General features: G+C 41.4%; 1 protein-coding gene across 5 annotated transcripts in view; it reads right to left on the bottom strand.

Annotated features, from left to right (window-relative positions):
- Positions 1-10,165, bottom strand: part of LOC108109479 (kin of IRRE-like protein 1) — a 109,919-nt gene extending 99,754 nt beyond the window's left edge. For 2 of the 5 annotated variants that reach the window (XM_017218007.2, XM_017218005.2), the window contains exon 1: positions 9,847-10,165. The gene's annotated coding sequence lies outside the window, so the exon portion shown is untranslated. The remainder of the gene's footprint in view (positions 1-9,846) is intronic. The other 3 variants (XM_041819154.1, XM_017218006.2, XM_041819152.1) reach the window with 2 other exon arrangements.
- Between the last annotated feature and the right edge of the window lie 3,333 nt (positions 10,166-13,498).

The raw sequence follows: 13,498 nt of genomic DNA, 5'->3' as shown, positions 1-13,498 counted from the left end.
CGGCGCACGTGTGTAATCAGGGAGGCGTAAAGTGTCGCCCGAAATGCTGCCAGCGCATAAATCCCGCTTCCTTTTAAGCTGTTCTCTCCAGCGATCTGCAAGATGGGTTCTCCCCTGAAAACCAATCATGACATTCCCACAATGACCGAACAATTAAAGGCATTCACAGAAAGAAACTAATTTCGCTGCGGCAAACAAACTCATCGTTCAGTCTTTGTTATTTTTTATTGAGTGGAGGCGGAGGCGGAGGCGGGACTTGCAAAATGAGTCAAGCTGTGCGATGCTGCTGAGGAATAAGACCGGATTTCATTCTTCATGGTACCAACAAAACAAACGAACCTCACATCGAGCGGGGCTTTATTTTGTAATTTCGCACTTCATTTAGCGTTAAATTAACAGCAACAAACATTCATTCGTTTGCTTGTTTGGTTCTCGAATGAGAATGAGACATGGACTTCTTTCATTTTTAGGCACGAAATAACCATAAAGCGTCGGAGGTTCCCCAGACGATGGAATGGGACTCACTCGCACGAAATGCCATTTAATCATAACTCAGTAGAGAGACGGATCCGATTGCAACTAATCTGGGGGAAGAGGAGGGGGTACTGAGGAAATGGAGACCCTGGAGCGGGACGGTTTTTTTTTTGTTGGGAGCGTGTTGCAGCATAAATAAGAATCAGCACGCGGCAGAAGAAGAAGAAGCGGCACTCAGCCGTCAGCGGTGATGCGCTTCACTGCAGCGGAACGACAACTACAAATGCAGCTACAAATGCAGCAACAACTGCCACAGCCACAGCTACAACAACAACAAGCACAGAGGCATTGCTTTGTGCCATGTTGTACAAGCCGGCAAAAAACAAACGAAGAACGATAGAAAAAAAAACAATAAATAAAGGGGCTAATTTGTAGGCCGAAGATATGGATACCCTTCGTTATACTTTACGAGTGCATGCTTAATGGATAATACCGCAACCGACATTGATATGAAAACCGATGACGAATCAGCAAATGGATTTCCCAGATAGCGTTGGCTGTAAATCTCCTACAAGTGTTTATCATTGTTTATGTTTGTCATTAAGTGGAGATAAACCATTTCATTTGGAGGAAAAGTAGCTTATATAACTTAATTTTACTATAAATGATTTTTAATTACATCATCTGTGTATATACAGGTCCCTCTATAACGACTTTTACCAATACGATCATAACTTCCTGGTACAAACTTGTTTAAAATTGTTTAAAAAATCCTTGTAAATAGGGAATCGAATGTCATTTATCCTCTTCTTCGAAAAGGTCACCACGTGACCCGTTAGCCTGATCTACCTCAGCTAAATCCAGTTTAGCAGTGATCGGGCAGAAGAGTCAAGCGTCTGCAACTCGCCAACGACATCTAACCAAACAGAGAGACTCATAAATGCGCAGTCGCAGCAGCAACATCGACAGCAGCAACAGCAACAACAACAGCAACATCGATAACGGCAACAGCTTCAGCAGCAACATGAATGGATTGTTAAATGTGAAGGCCGCATGCCTGGCCAAAGAAATGCCAAACGATGCCCATTCGCTGGGAGACGATTCCGAATAGCCAAATGCAGCTGTGCAAGTCAAATACACAGTCAGGAAATAAATCATTCGAAATTTGATATAGCCTTAGGGATCTTAATAGTTTTATATATATTAGTTAGAGCAAAGATCATATAATCATATAAGCTTAAAGCTTATTAGTTTATGAAAAAAGTCATACAGATTTGTTTCCTTTCTTGTCAGTGTTTCCAACTCAGAAAAATCACAATTTTTTAATTTAATTTTTCAATATTTTTTCTATCTCTCTAATCCTTTCATTGATCGTTACAAAATCATAAAAAATATTTCTCTGTGTGGCACCCTCGACCCCACGATGAACGCCGCTAACGATGCTGGGCTCTGCTTTAGCTTTGCTTTTGCTTTTGCTGTGCTGGCTGCGCATTAAATGCTCAGATTTCTTCGGATTGAATAAAGAGTTGCCCATTCTTCTAGTGCCCCGGCTGCTGTTGTTGCTTCTGCTGCTGCCGCTGCCGCTGCTGCTGCTGGTGCTGCTGCTGCTTCTGCTTGTGCTGGCCAGGCAGCCTTTCATAATCGCAAATTGATGTGCCAGCCAAGCAACATCTTCGTCGTTGCCTCGTCTCCTCATCTGCTTTTTTCCCTACAGCTGTGCTGTGGAGCGTGGGAGCGCTTCAAATGTGGAAACTAGCCAGGGAAGCGGGTCTATCGGGTGGTGGTGGTGGGTGGTTTGGCTGAGTAAATCAGAAAGGGGAGCGGAGAGTGCAGAGCTCATTGGCTAATGCCATCTATAGTACGGCAATGCCTGCTTTCGGCCAGCTGTGCGTCGGAATTGATAACCGCGAAATAACAAAAGCGTCTACCAACTGAAATTCGCTTCATTCAATTTTTATTTATGACTTCTTTCGGCTTTCATTTCAACTGAGTTTCGCATTGGCTTTGGTTTCAATACACTCACGATTAGGGTATACTAATTGGTTAGATAAGAGAGGAAATAAGTTCTTAAAACAGAACTTGGAACTTTGTATTTGGCTTAAAGAAAGAGACTGTAATTTATTTGGATTTTTTATGAATATTTCTAGTTTAAGTTTACAAAATAAAATTATGAATTCAATGAATATGAGTTTTCACTAAGCGCACATTCTTTTAGATCTTAAAAGAAAAGTTTTTAGATCAAAAAATCTGGTAAAAATAACTCTTAGTATCATTTTTCCAACCAACTTGCCCAAAACTAGAATTACCACCAAGCTAGGGTATTACCCACTTCGAACGTTAGTGACTTGCCTTCTTTGATTTTTCTGAGATTTTGTTTGTTTTGGCTTTTCGCATTGATTTCTTGTTAATTTTACATTTGCAGTTGGCTGGCTTTCCTTGGGACTTTTTGCGCACCCCAACCCACCCACAACAACCCTGCTCCGTCTAGCATTGTGTGTTTTCTCTGCAACTGGCGCCCGCTTTTGTCGGCTTTTGTTTTCGCTTTTCTTTTATGGGGGTTTTCTTTTGCTCATTTTAGTGTTATTCTTCTGCTCCTCCGCTTTGGCAGAAGGAGGATGGGCAGTTATTGTTTTAGTTAAGTTGACCATTTGTATACGATTCGCTTATCTGTGGACCCCCACTCACCACCCCCAGACCCTCCAGCCTCTCTAGCATCTCGCAGCCAGAATTTGCGGCCTCATTTATTTTCATTTTCTTTGTCATAACAATCTTTTTATTCAGCTCATTTCTGATGCTCCTTCTGGGTTTTTTCTTGTTTCTGTTTTGGCTGCCCCGCCTGACCTTAACACATTTTTGGTGTATATTGCTGGCCCGGTTTTTTATTCGGTTCTTGTGCTAATGCAATTGCGGCAACAAATTTTATTTGACCATGAAATGGCCGAGAAAGCAATGTGAATGGCATCAAATCAAATTAACATAATTGCCGAAAGATTTCTGACTTCTTTGACGTGATTTCTTTGGAAAATTCGTATATGACCCAGATGCTTTCTTCAGCTGTCCAGGCTCATTAGCAGTCATCTCCGAAGGTCCATTCTTCTGGTAATTTTCTGCTGCATTCCCAGGAATCTTATAAGCAGCTTAATATTTTGTTATTTTCAGGGGGGCACAGGGGCAGGGGGCACGAACGAGGCATCATAATAATAAAGTTAAATAAACGGACAAACAATAATGACAATTGAAGATTTATGAGGCCCCGAAACGAAGCAAAGGCAATGAGAGGTCTTCTCATCTTTTTATCTTTTTGGAATTTTTTGTAGGATGAAAAACCAGTTGTGATGAGGCATTTTAGCATTCAGCAGCCGCACGAAGTTGTCGGATCATTACAAGTTGCACGTTGCAAGTTGCCTGGTGCACGCTGCACGTTGCACGTTGCTAATTAGATTGCAGGCAGAAATGTGAACGTAGCATTATGCTACGAGGCTTCACTGCTCCTACACATTTGAGACGTGATCGGTGATGGTGATGGTGATGGTGATCACTGTACAACGCGGAAAGGCAAAAGTGTGTCAATGTCTGTGAACTGGAACTGGAGCGTTGAAACGCCGATTTCGACTCGCTTCTCTGCTCTGCTCAGCTCGACTCTGCTCTTTTCTGGCTGCATTTTCATATAATTTACAGGCAAACGTAGAAGAAGGCCCTGAAATGGAGCCAACTGAAAGCAGTTAGTCCGTCTGCCGGTCTTTTGTATTATATATTTGCCTGAGATTTAAGTGGTGGGTGAGGAGTGCGGGTGTCTTTGGAGGGAGCGGGCATTAAATTGCCCACATGTGTACCTGGGTGTACAGGTGCATGCAGCAGAGCGGCAAGATCCCAGTTTCGAGCTCCGAACTCGACTCCAGCAGCGTGACCCGGCACTTTAGCCCACTCTGATGGCATTGGAGTCACGTCGTCGCTGCAAATTGCATTCCGAATATCCGAACATCCATTGGCAGACTTCAGAGGGCCATCCTCAACCGTCCTCACATCTCAGAAAAAAAAAACACTCCACTCCGTCCTCCCCCCCGCACAGCCCCGCTAATTAATGTGGGCGTGTCAGGCAAACAAAGTGCTAAATTTATCTGCTCTTTTCCTCCTTTAACCAAATGATATGTGCCGGCCAAAGGGGGCCATTAAGACGTCTCTCGAATTGGCTGCACTTGGGAAAAATCTGCTTAACTTTATAAATCTTATAAAATCCTATTTCCTAAAAGATATTCTATATAGTTTTCAAACTAAACTGTCAGTTTTGGTAAGAACTTTTGATTAAACTATTCAAAGACTAATCGATTTGTTAGCCTTATTGTTTATCTGCTTGTAAAAGCTTTCTTGTTACGATAAGTTTTCCCTCTTTTGCCTCTTTTTCCAGTGTAGCAAATCAGTATTCCCCAGTTCAAGGGTCGAAATCGAGGCGTTTCTGCAACACGTGCCTCCACATTCGCAGTGCGTGGCAAATTGCGCGTGGAAAATGTGAAAGCGTCGGAGTGAAGATCGGAATCTTGGGTAGCTTAGGCCAAATGATTTGGGTAATGGCCACAGATGAGATGACAAACTATGAGCTGGCACAAATGACAGGCCAGGCAGGGCAGGGGGATCGGGATGGGATCGCGGCCCATCAATCAGAGGCAGCGACAAATTATGGAACTTCTGTAAACGAATCGTGGACAATGTTTGGCTGCCAAAAGGCATTAAAACCCAATCAGAGGCGAGACAACTAACAGGGAGCAAGGGGTGTAGTGCCACCATCAAAGTCATCAGCTAATGAGACTTTGACTGCGCTTAGTTTTCGATTTGCCAGAAGAGAAGGCAGCCGCCTGCCACCTAACAACACAAAAAAAAAGGAAACTATGACGGGCCCAACTGTCAACGCGTGTCAAGCGCGGAAGAAACCATTTGACAGCCCTTCGAGGAGGGGCGGAGTCGCTCAATTAAAGCTTCTCTTTGGGCCAGTGCCCCTCATCTCGGTCCAAAAAGAAATCAATTAGTGCGAAATTAGCCAGAAGATATGAGCACACAGGGTCAGAGCCATATGAAGCCCAAACGGAGTTTCGTTTGGTAGTAAATCAGTTTTGAGCTCTTTCATTGTGGCTTTTGAGACTTTTGATATGGGTCTAGCGATTTGTATCTAATGAATTTTTAAGCTGAAAATTATTAGACATTTGACTCCAACTCAGATTTGATTGCCATCAACGATAGCCCCAGACAATCAAACCTAAAAGCTAGACTTCAAAGATGCCCGTCAAAGTATTTTGGGTTTTAAAGAGGTAATAAAATGACTTTTAAGATAATGAATTAGTAATCAAATAATATTTATAGTTAAAGGTGAACTCATTCATAATGAATTAAAAGAAAATAATGATTAAATTACAATTTTTCCAATTAAATCAAAATAAACTATAAAATTGTAAACACTTGACTGCCTGGAATGGTAACACAATTCATTCCAAATGTTTTTCCCAAAGGTACATTATACCCCCAGACCTGTAAACAAAGACGTATATCATAATCCCAAAAACAATAACAACAAGAGAACAGCCCAGTGATAAGTTAATCTTAAGTGGATTTGGCTTTTAAAGGCCAGGCACATATGATGGGAGATCATGGACCGCCTGTGGCCAACTTCAAGTGGAAAACCACAACTCCCTTATATAGCCGCCTAATTGCAACAGCCACTACAGTTTTCCAGCTTATCTGCTGGAAAACCCATAACCCAACCCATTGGAAAACTCCCGTTTGCATTTTGGAAGTCCTCTTAGGATCGCATAAATCACAGTCGAGTGCATTTAATTAATTTGTGCCTAGTGGATGAAAGAAAAAAAAAAAAACAACAAATATATGAAATGAAAAGTTGTGGAATGTGTGGGGCTGGTGGGGGGGGGAAGAAAATTCGACAAAAATATGAGAAAAATACAAAATAAACTAGGGGCACAATGGAAAAGTTGCGCATGCAGCTGCCACACACAGAAATTTGTTTTTATTTGCATCTGGCCGTTGTGTTGTGTTTTTCTAAATGGAAATTTGAAATTTTAGCCGCAGACGCTGTGGCAGGTGCCATTCTAACGGTAACTGCTCACTTTTTGTTTTCCCATTTCCATTTGGCTTGGCATCTTGTTCTTTTCTCTTTTTTATTTCTCGCCACTTTTGCTCTGTTTGGCTGTTGTTAGCCCGTTTGTTTGTTTGTTTGTTTGCTTGTTTGCTTGCTTGTTTATTTTCGCAATCTCTTCACGGTGGCTAGTTCAGATTTCCAATTATTGGATTTCAACACCCCCGCAATGGAGTAGCTCATTAGACCAAGTTTATCTGCCAGTCATTCGCTATGGAAAATCGACTTCCGATTGGCCATATTCAATATGCAAATTGTTGGGGGGCGGCGGTGGTCTAACTAAATCGCATCTAATTGCCACTTGTTTTCCGCGAAAACCACAGTCCATGCAATCGATTTCTCAGAAAACACTTTTAAACGCATTCATCGCAAAGGGAAAGCGACAGAAATTCACGAGAAATTCACCAACTAGAGTAGGGCAGTAGCAGTTATTGACTCGAGGACTCTTTCTTGGTTCGAACTCCGGAGTCCGTACTTCTATGCATATCAATAATTCCCATTAATTGCCCTGTGTCCATGCAAGCGGTTCCCCCTTTAACCCTCCTAGTCACCGGCACATTTCCGTTTCCGGTGAACTAGGTGGTGGCTGGTCAAAAGAGTGGGCGGGCCAGCACTTGCTGCACTTGGCTAATTCTGTTTTAATATTCAAATTTGGTCAACAAAAAAAAGAGACGAGAAAATGCCAGGGGGTTGAGATCAGAGTGCACGTTCTGTTCTGCAGCTCCATTTGTTGATGCAACATCGAGCAATTGCAGCAGCACAAGCATGAGGGTGGAAGTTTCTGTTGCTTTTCCTAAATTACGCCACATGCACTGAGAGAAATGGTGTTTTCATAAGAAAGTTAGAAGTACTACAAATCAATAAATTATTACCTAAAGGAATAATAATTTCCCTTCATAAGCAACCATTTACAAACATAAATAACAAAGAAAAATGGTATCTTTTTTCTCACAGTGCACCAAATGCAGACTGAAAGTGAACCGAAAATGTAAAAATGGAATAAAATCCAACGCAACGCTGAGGCGTTCTGCTTGGCTAGTTCCGGCAACAACAAAAGGTAAAATCGCCATGTGAGTGTGTGTCGGTCGAATACATTCATAAGCGGTTGAGTTTAACGAACTAGGCATTATTTTTTGGTCCACTCTACACTCGCACTCGCCAAACAAACTAATTTGGCCCCTCTCCCCAACCACTTCATGCTCCCCTGGACACAGACACAGACACACAAACACTCACTTAACCATTCTCCATTTTCACAATTTCGCAATTCTAAACATTTTCATTCAGTTTCATTTGCAGATAAGTCATTTTCTGGGACTTCTTCTTGGCATTGCAAAAACCAATTTGATTTGCGAAAATTTTTAATTCGATTTGCCGTAAGCCTTTTCAGGACCCTGATGCCAAGGACACTGTAGCAGGGAAATCAAATAAACAAATCAAATATTAAATGTGCCATTTGAGGCAGTTACTCGGGCCGAATGTCATGTGAAATATGAAATAATTTCTGTCTAGCTATTTGCCTGCAGAAATGCTGATTGGATGTCATCTAAAACGAAGGAGGGGGCAACTAAAATACGGTCGGTGGATGAGATATAGAAAACCTCTCTCCTAACTTGCCGCCACATGTGCAAAAGATAAAACCCCGATATTCGGGATGGTGCTGCAACATTTTTCTTATTTACGAGCCACGTAGCCATAAAAGGCGACATAAATTTCCTAGAACTGCTCCTGCTTTTCTTCCTCCTCAACAACCCGCCTCCCAAAAAAAAAAAAATGTGGATTTTTCGTTTGCCGAAAATGCAGGCGGCAGTCGAAAGCCGTGAGGAATAAAGAAATTGATATAAATGCCGGGGCAAACTCACACATCCCCAGGGGAAGTGGCAAGGAGAATCAGGATGGATAGCACACATTGCGTTGAAATTGCGCGAAATGTCGTCAAAAGTTTGTCAAAATATTTAAATGAATGTCTGTTTGATGCGCGGCATGATTCAATTCAATCTCTGCTCGAAATAAATTCCCACGAAGTCACAGCCTTGACTTTAAGTTTTTCCTCTTCGTCTGAAGGCTTTTCCTAATGGGAAAACAATCTTCGATTATTACACCAAAAACCGGAGCACTCTTTGCCACTCACGGCAATAACCATTAATAAAAATGTTTGGCATTTAAAATTAAACGACTACGCCGCACGTGCCGCCTTATTTTTGTTTTGGTAGGGCGGAGAAAACAGAAACTTTGAGGCAATTTCATTTCAATTCGAGTGTGGAATTTAAGGCCATTTGCATATCAAAACCGAGGGGGAAAGTCTCAGACGAGCGAGATTCCTTTTTGCCGCGCGCAGCTGGCGACGATTGCGAATCGCCTGCTCGACGGAAAACAATTAGCGGAAAATTCTCACAACTTTGGCAGCGGAATTCGCGCCCAACGATTCGACGTAATTGCAGATACTTTTCGGCATCTAAGAGGGCAGCGGGAAAGTATTTCCCCCCACAACTGTCGAAATATCATTAACATGAATTTATAAACAATCGCGGAGAGGCTTAATTAAATTTTCCCCCAGCAGTTCGCAGCAGAAGGAGTAGAATTTCTCTAAGGGATACCATGCTCCTGTGGCGATTTCATAAAACATTCACAGACCATAAATGTGTGAGAACTTTGGAAGAATGGCAGTTTTTTAAATAATTGTCCATAAATATAAGCGGACATAAAAAGGGCAACCGAGCGTTTAATCCGTTGTCGCATTTAATATATTGGCCATCGCAAACCCGGCGAATGGAGTAAGTAAACTGAGCTCCGAATCCTTTGGCTCATAAAATGTCAAGGAAATTTTTATTGATGAGCCAAAGGCGAACGACGACAATGAAAACACAACGCTCTCGCATCGCCGAGATTTCCTCGTCCTTGCTGCTCCTTTCTCCACGTTTACTGTAGTTGTAACTTTTTCATTCTTTTTTTTTTTTTTTTGCTTTTTTTTCGAGGACACGCCATAACCGATGGCCGGGAGTTGGGGCACGAAGTAAAAGTGTGTCAAAGTATTTCCCGGCACCTCCACACACTCCGCATATATAGTATATATATGTATATTTATATAGATATAGCTCACTCTCGGTGGTACACTTGCTAAATAGCAAAACCAACAAAACAATCCGGATCAGAAATCAGAAATCCGCTGACACGTGAATCCAAAAAACAACACACACACTTTTGTTTACCATATATCTTTTTGGGCTATATACCTTTTTCCAATATCCATGCGATTCCCTATATATGCAACAATTCTTCTCGGGATGTTATTCGTTCACTGTCTGAATCACTGAATCACTCGGTCACTAGTCACTTGGTCACTGGTAACTGCTTACTGATTCCCTGCAACGTACGAGTCGCGTGAACCCAGCGTTCGATCCGCACGATGTCCCGAAATCTACTGAAACTTGGAACTGAAACTGGGGACTTCACCGATATGTATTTCAAAGATACGAAATGTTAGGTCTCGTCGTCATGCTAACAGCGCTGAGAAATGTTAACAGTGGCATTCTCTCAGAGAATCAACCCGAACTGCAAGTCACGACTGACAGCCGACGGAAAACGAACGACCTATGCCAACGAGCTCAAACCTGTTGGCCAACTTAGGGTTTGTCAGCCGTGTTGTGTTTACGTTTTTTCTTTGGCTCAAAGGCGCCCGAGACACATGTTTGAGCATGTTGCTGGATTTTATCAGCATGTTGCTAAGATCGAACTTGGCAACATTTTCTCTTCGAAATGGGAAAAAAATAAGAAAGTATCATAGACATCTTTCTACATGCTAGACCAATTAATTATAAAATTAAATAGCAAAAACGATTTATAAAAATTCATTAAAAAGGTTGGGAAATGAATTATAATTTTTAAAAATAAAAATATTTAATATAAAAAAAGGAAAAGCACAAAAAATAATGGGAAACTGTCTAATAATAGTAATAAATTATTTATTATTGTTTTCAAATTAAGATGATGGGTTTTCGCACCATCTTTTTTCCAGTTGTTCTTTCAATTATCTATTTTAATTGCTATAAAAAACACTAACACATTGCTTTTTGAAATACTTCATAAAAAAAAAATCCCTTTAATTTGTTTTTCCAAAGAAGAGATGGAAATTAAAACAACAGCGTTGGTCTGTTGTGAAAAATATTTGTGACAGGCACAAGGACGAAGCTCTGACATGGCAAAAACTAGGACAAAATCAGTACAGGACAGACTGCCGGTCGCTGTGGGTGGACGCGTTCAGCGAGGAGGAGCTGTAACTTTTCTAATTGGCATTTTTCCGCAATGATTGCAGTTGAACACGCTGCGATAAAAGCTAATCGAATTATGCTTTTGGCAAATGCCACAACAGCTGCACGAAACCAGCAAAAACTAACAAACAATTATGGGTGGGGTCTCTCTGGAGGATGGGATGCGGAAAATCAGTGTTGGGGGGTGTTGGAATGATGGGGTTGTATAGCTTTGGTCTTTCGCCTGCTATGTGCAGCGTCATGTCAACGCCCAGCCAAGCAAAGAGAGGGCCAAATGGAGACGAAGCGGTACGGAGTTTCCGGCAAAAAGTTACTGGGCAAAGGAAAAAGCCAGAAAGGATTTGTGTATGCGAAAAAATTTTACAAGCCATTAACAAAAATGTTGCGCCTCGGCATATGCCACATAAAATTCACTCAGCAGCAGCAGTGGCAACAATGGAGGAGTCAGGCGCCTAAGCCAGAGAAGCAGAAATGCACAGGGGGTGGAACGAATGGAGTATTAACGAAGTAGCTGAATTTCAGATACTCTTTCCTTTTTGGTTTGTAAAATTAAGGAAGAACCATTCGGAAACAAGAATCTTCCTTCAGTAAAGTCCTTTTTCTTTTTCCTTTGGAAATATATAAGCTAATGTTAAACATAAATATGAAACTACAATAACATATTTTTCTCGTCGAACTTTCCTTCTCCGTCAAAGTCAATGCTAAATGGAAGAGCTGCAAACCTAATTTCCCTTACAAAGCTGGTATATTAATGGGGAAAACTCAATTATCCTTTGTGAGGGTATTAAAAAAGAGCGAGTCAGAGGAAGACGGAGAGAAGAAGAAAGGACGAAAGCGAGTCGAATGCCAAAATGTGCAATGCTAGCGATCTTGGCGCCGCTGCGTCCATTGTGGGTGAAAGTCCGAAGAGCGGGATGTGCAGAGTGGGTTTGATGGGTGGGAAGGAGAAGAGGATGGAGGAAACCCCTGCCGGAAACAGGAAAAACAAACAAGAGAATGTTATGGAAGGAAGAAAACACCAACAGAAAAACACATAAAAATAAAGCTGCGATACGAAAAGGCATGTAGGAAACAACAGGAGCGAGCACAAAAAACAACAACAAATGCTGGAAAACTCGCGCCTGTCGTGGAAAATGATAAATTTAAACGCAGTGACATGACAAATCGCCGCTCATTTGTATTAATCAGACAAAACAGCTAACAAAAAAAACAAAAAAAAAAGAGAACAAAGTCGAGGATTCGGGGGAATAGTGGCGAATTGCCGAGAAAATGGAGGACTAACCCTTTTGCCCCCTTAACTGATGTTGCAATTATTGTTTTATGGCTTGCTTGGGCTTAGCCATCTTGCAACTGCAACTGAAGTTCTGGGTGTTCCTTGGGTCCCTAAGTGAATTTTCGGGGGCGAAAGAGTGGTTGCCGTTTGCATTGCACAACGTTATAATTTGAGCAGAAGTTAATTTTGCGAGAAATTAAAATTCCTTTTCGCATTTGCAACTGCAGCTTGGCTCGTTTTGCGACGGGTATGGGGCACGACCGTCCATTGAGTGGGCCAAGTTCATTATGTGGGCCAACAGCATTTACTTCCGAGTGATTTATGCCCTACTCGACTCTCCTCCAGCTAGTGGAAACTGCCACAATGTCCGATTCCCTTGCAGCTGCCGGCTACTCCTCCATGTCCATGTGCTGCTCCTCTTGCTCCTGGCACTCCATTCCATTTGCCGTTATCTGGCTGCTGTCAGCATGTGTCAATTTAATAAATAAACAAACAAGAACAATGATAAAACGACTGGGCGGGCGGCCACTGGGCAAGTGGGCAAGTGGGCAAGAAAATGAGAGAGAACGGCACAAAGATATGTGTGGGCGAGTTCTCTGAGTGACTTCAAAAATGAAATGAAATAATTCCAAAAACATGAACTGAAAACGGAAACGGAAACGGGCAAGTGTCAAATGAAGAAACATGCCCTGGACAAAAGGACTTACCCACACTCCCACAAAACAAGAAAAGAGATGAGAACCCACATACACACACATATCAACTACGAAAAAATGAGAGGAAATGTCTTACACTCAGAACATATTCGCAGGTTTTATTTATTCAAAAAATTAAACTAACGAATCTATTTGATTGAATTAAAAACTTCAGATGAAAAACTCTTTGCAGAAAAACACATTTTATTATTTTTTATTTAATTATTTTTATTTAGAATAAAGAAATAAGTTTATTTGACTTTGCTTTGGTTAAAATATTGACATTTCTTGGCCTACAATAAGGATAAAGATTTTTAGCTAAGTTTTTTTAGGCTTTTAAGCTATGAATTGGTCAAAACAGGACTTACAGCTAAAAGAGCGACTGTTTTGTGAAGCTAACGACGAGTACTAAGAACGCTATAAATTCTGGGCTCATGGGATAAATTCCAATTTTTGCCCATTTTCGCATTTTCGATAAGGGGTACCATCATCAATTTTTGCGAAAAATGACCAAAATTTGACATTTTAAACTGTGAATGCAGTTTGAATAGGAATTTAATTTCGAGTTTAACGATGTATGACATTCCATATTCGGACAATTATAAGCTTATTTATAGGCATAATTCTTTGACTTCGTGGATAAAATTTG

This window comes from Drosophila eugracilis, unplaced genomic scaffold, assembly GCF_018153835.1.
Source record: "Drosophila eugracilis isolate 14026-0451.02 unplaced genomic scaffold, ASM1815383v1 contig_47, whole genome shotgun sequence".
Classification (NCBI taxonomy): domain Eukaryota; kingdom Metazoa; phylum Arthropoda; class Insecta; order Diptera; family Drosophilidae; genus Drosophila; species Drosophila eugracilis.
The sequence above is the reverse complement of the archived record's forward strand: the minus strand, read 5'-3'. Positions and strand labels throughout refer to the sequence as shown.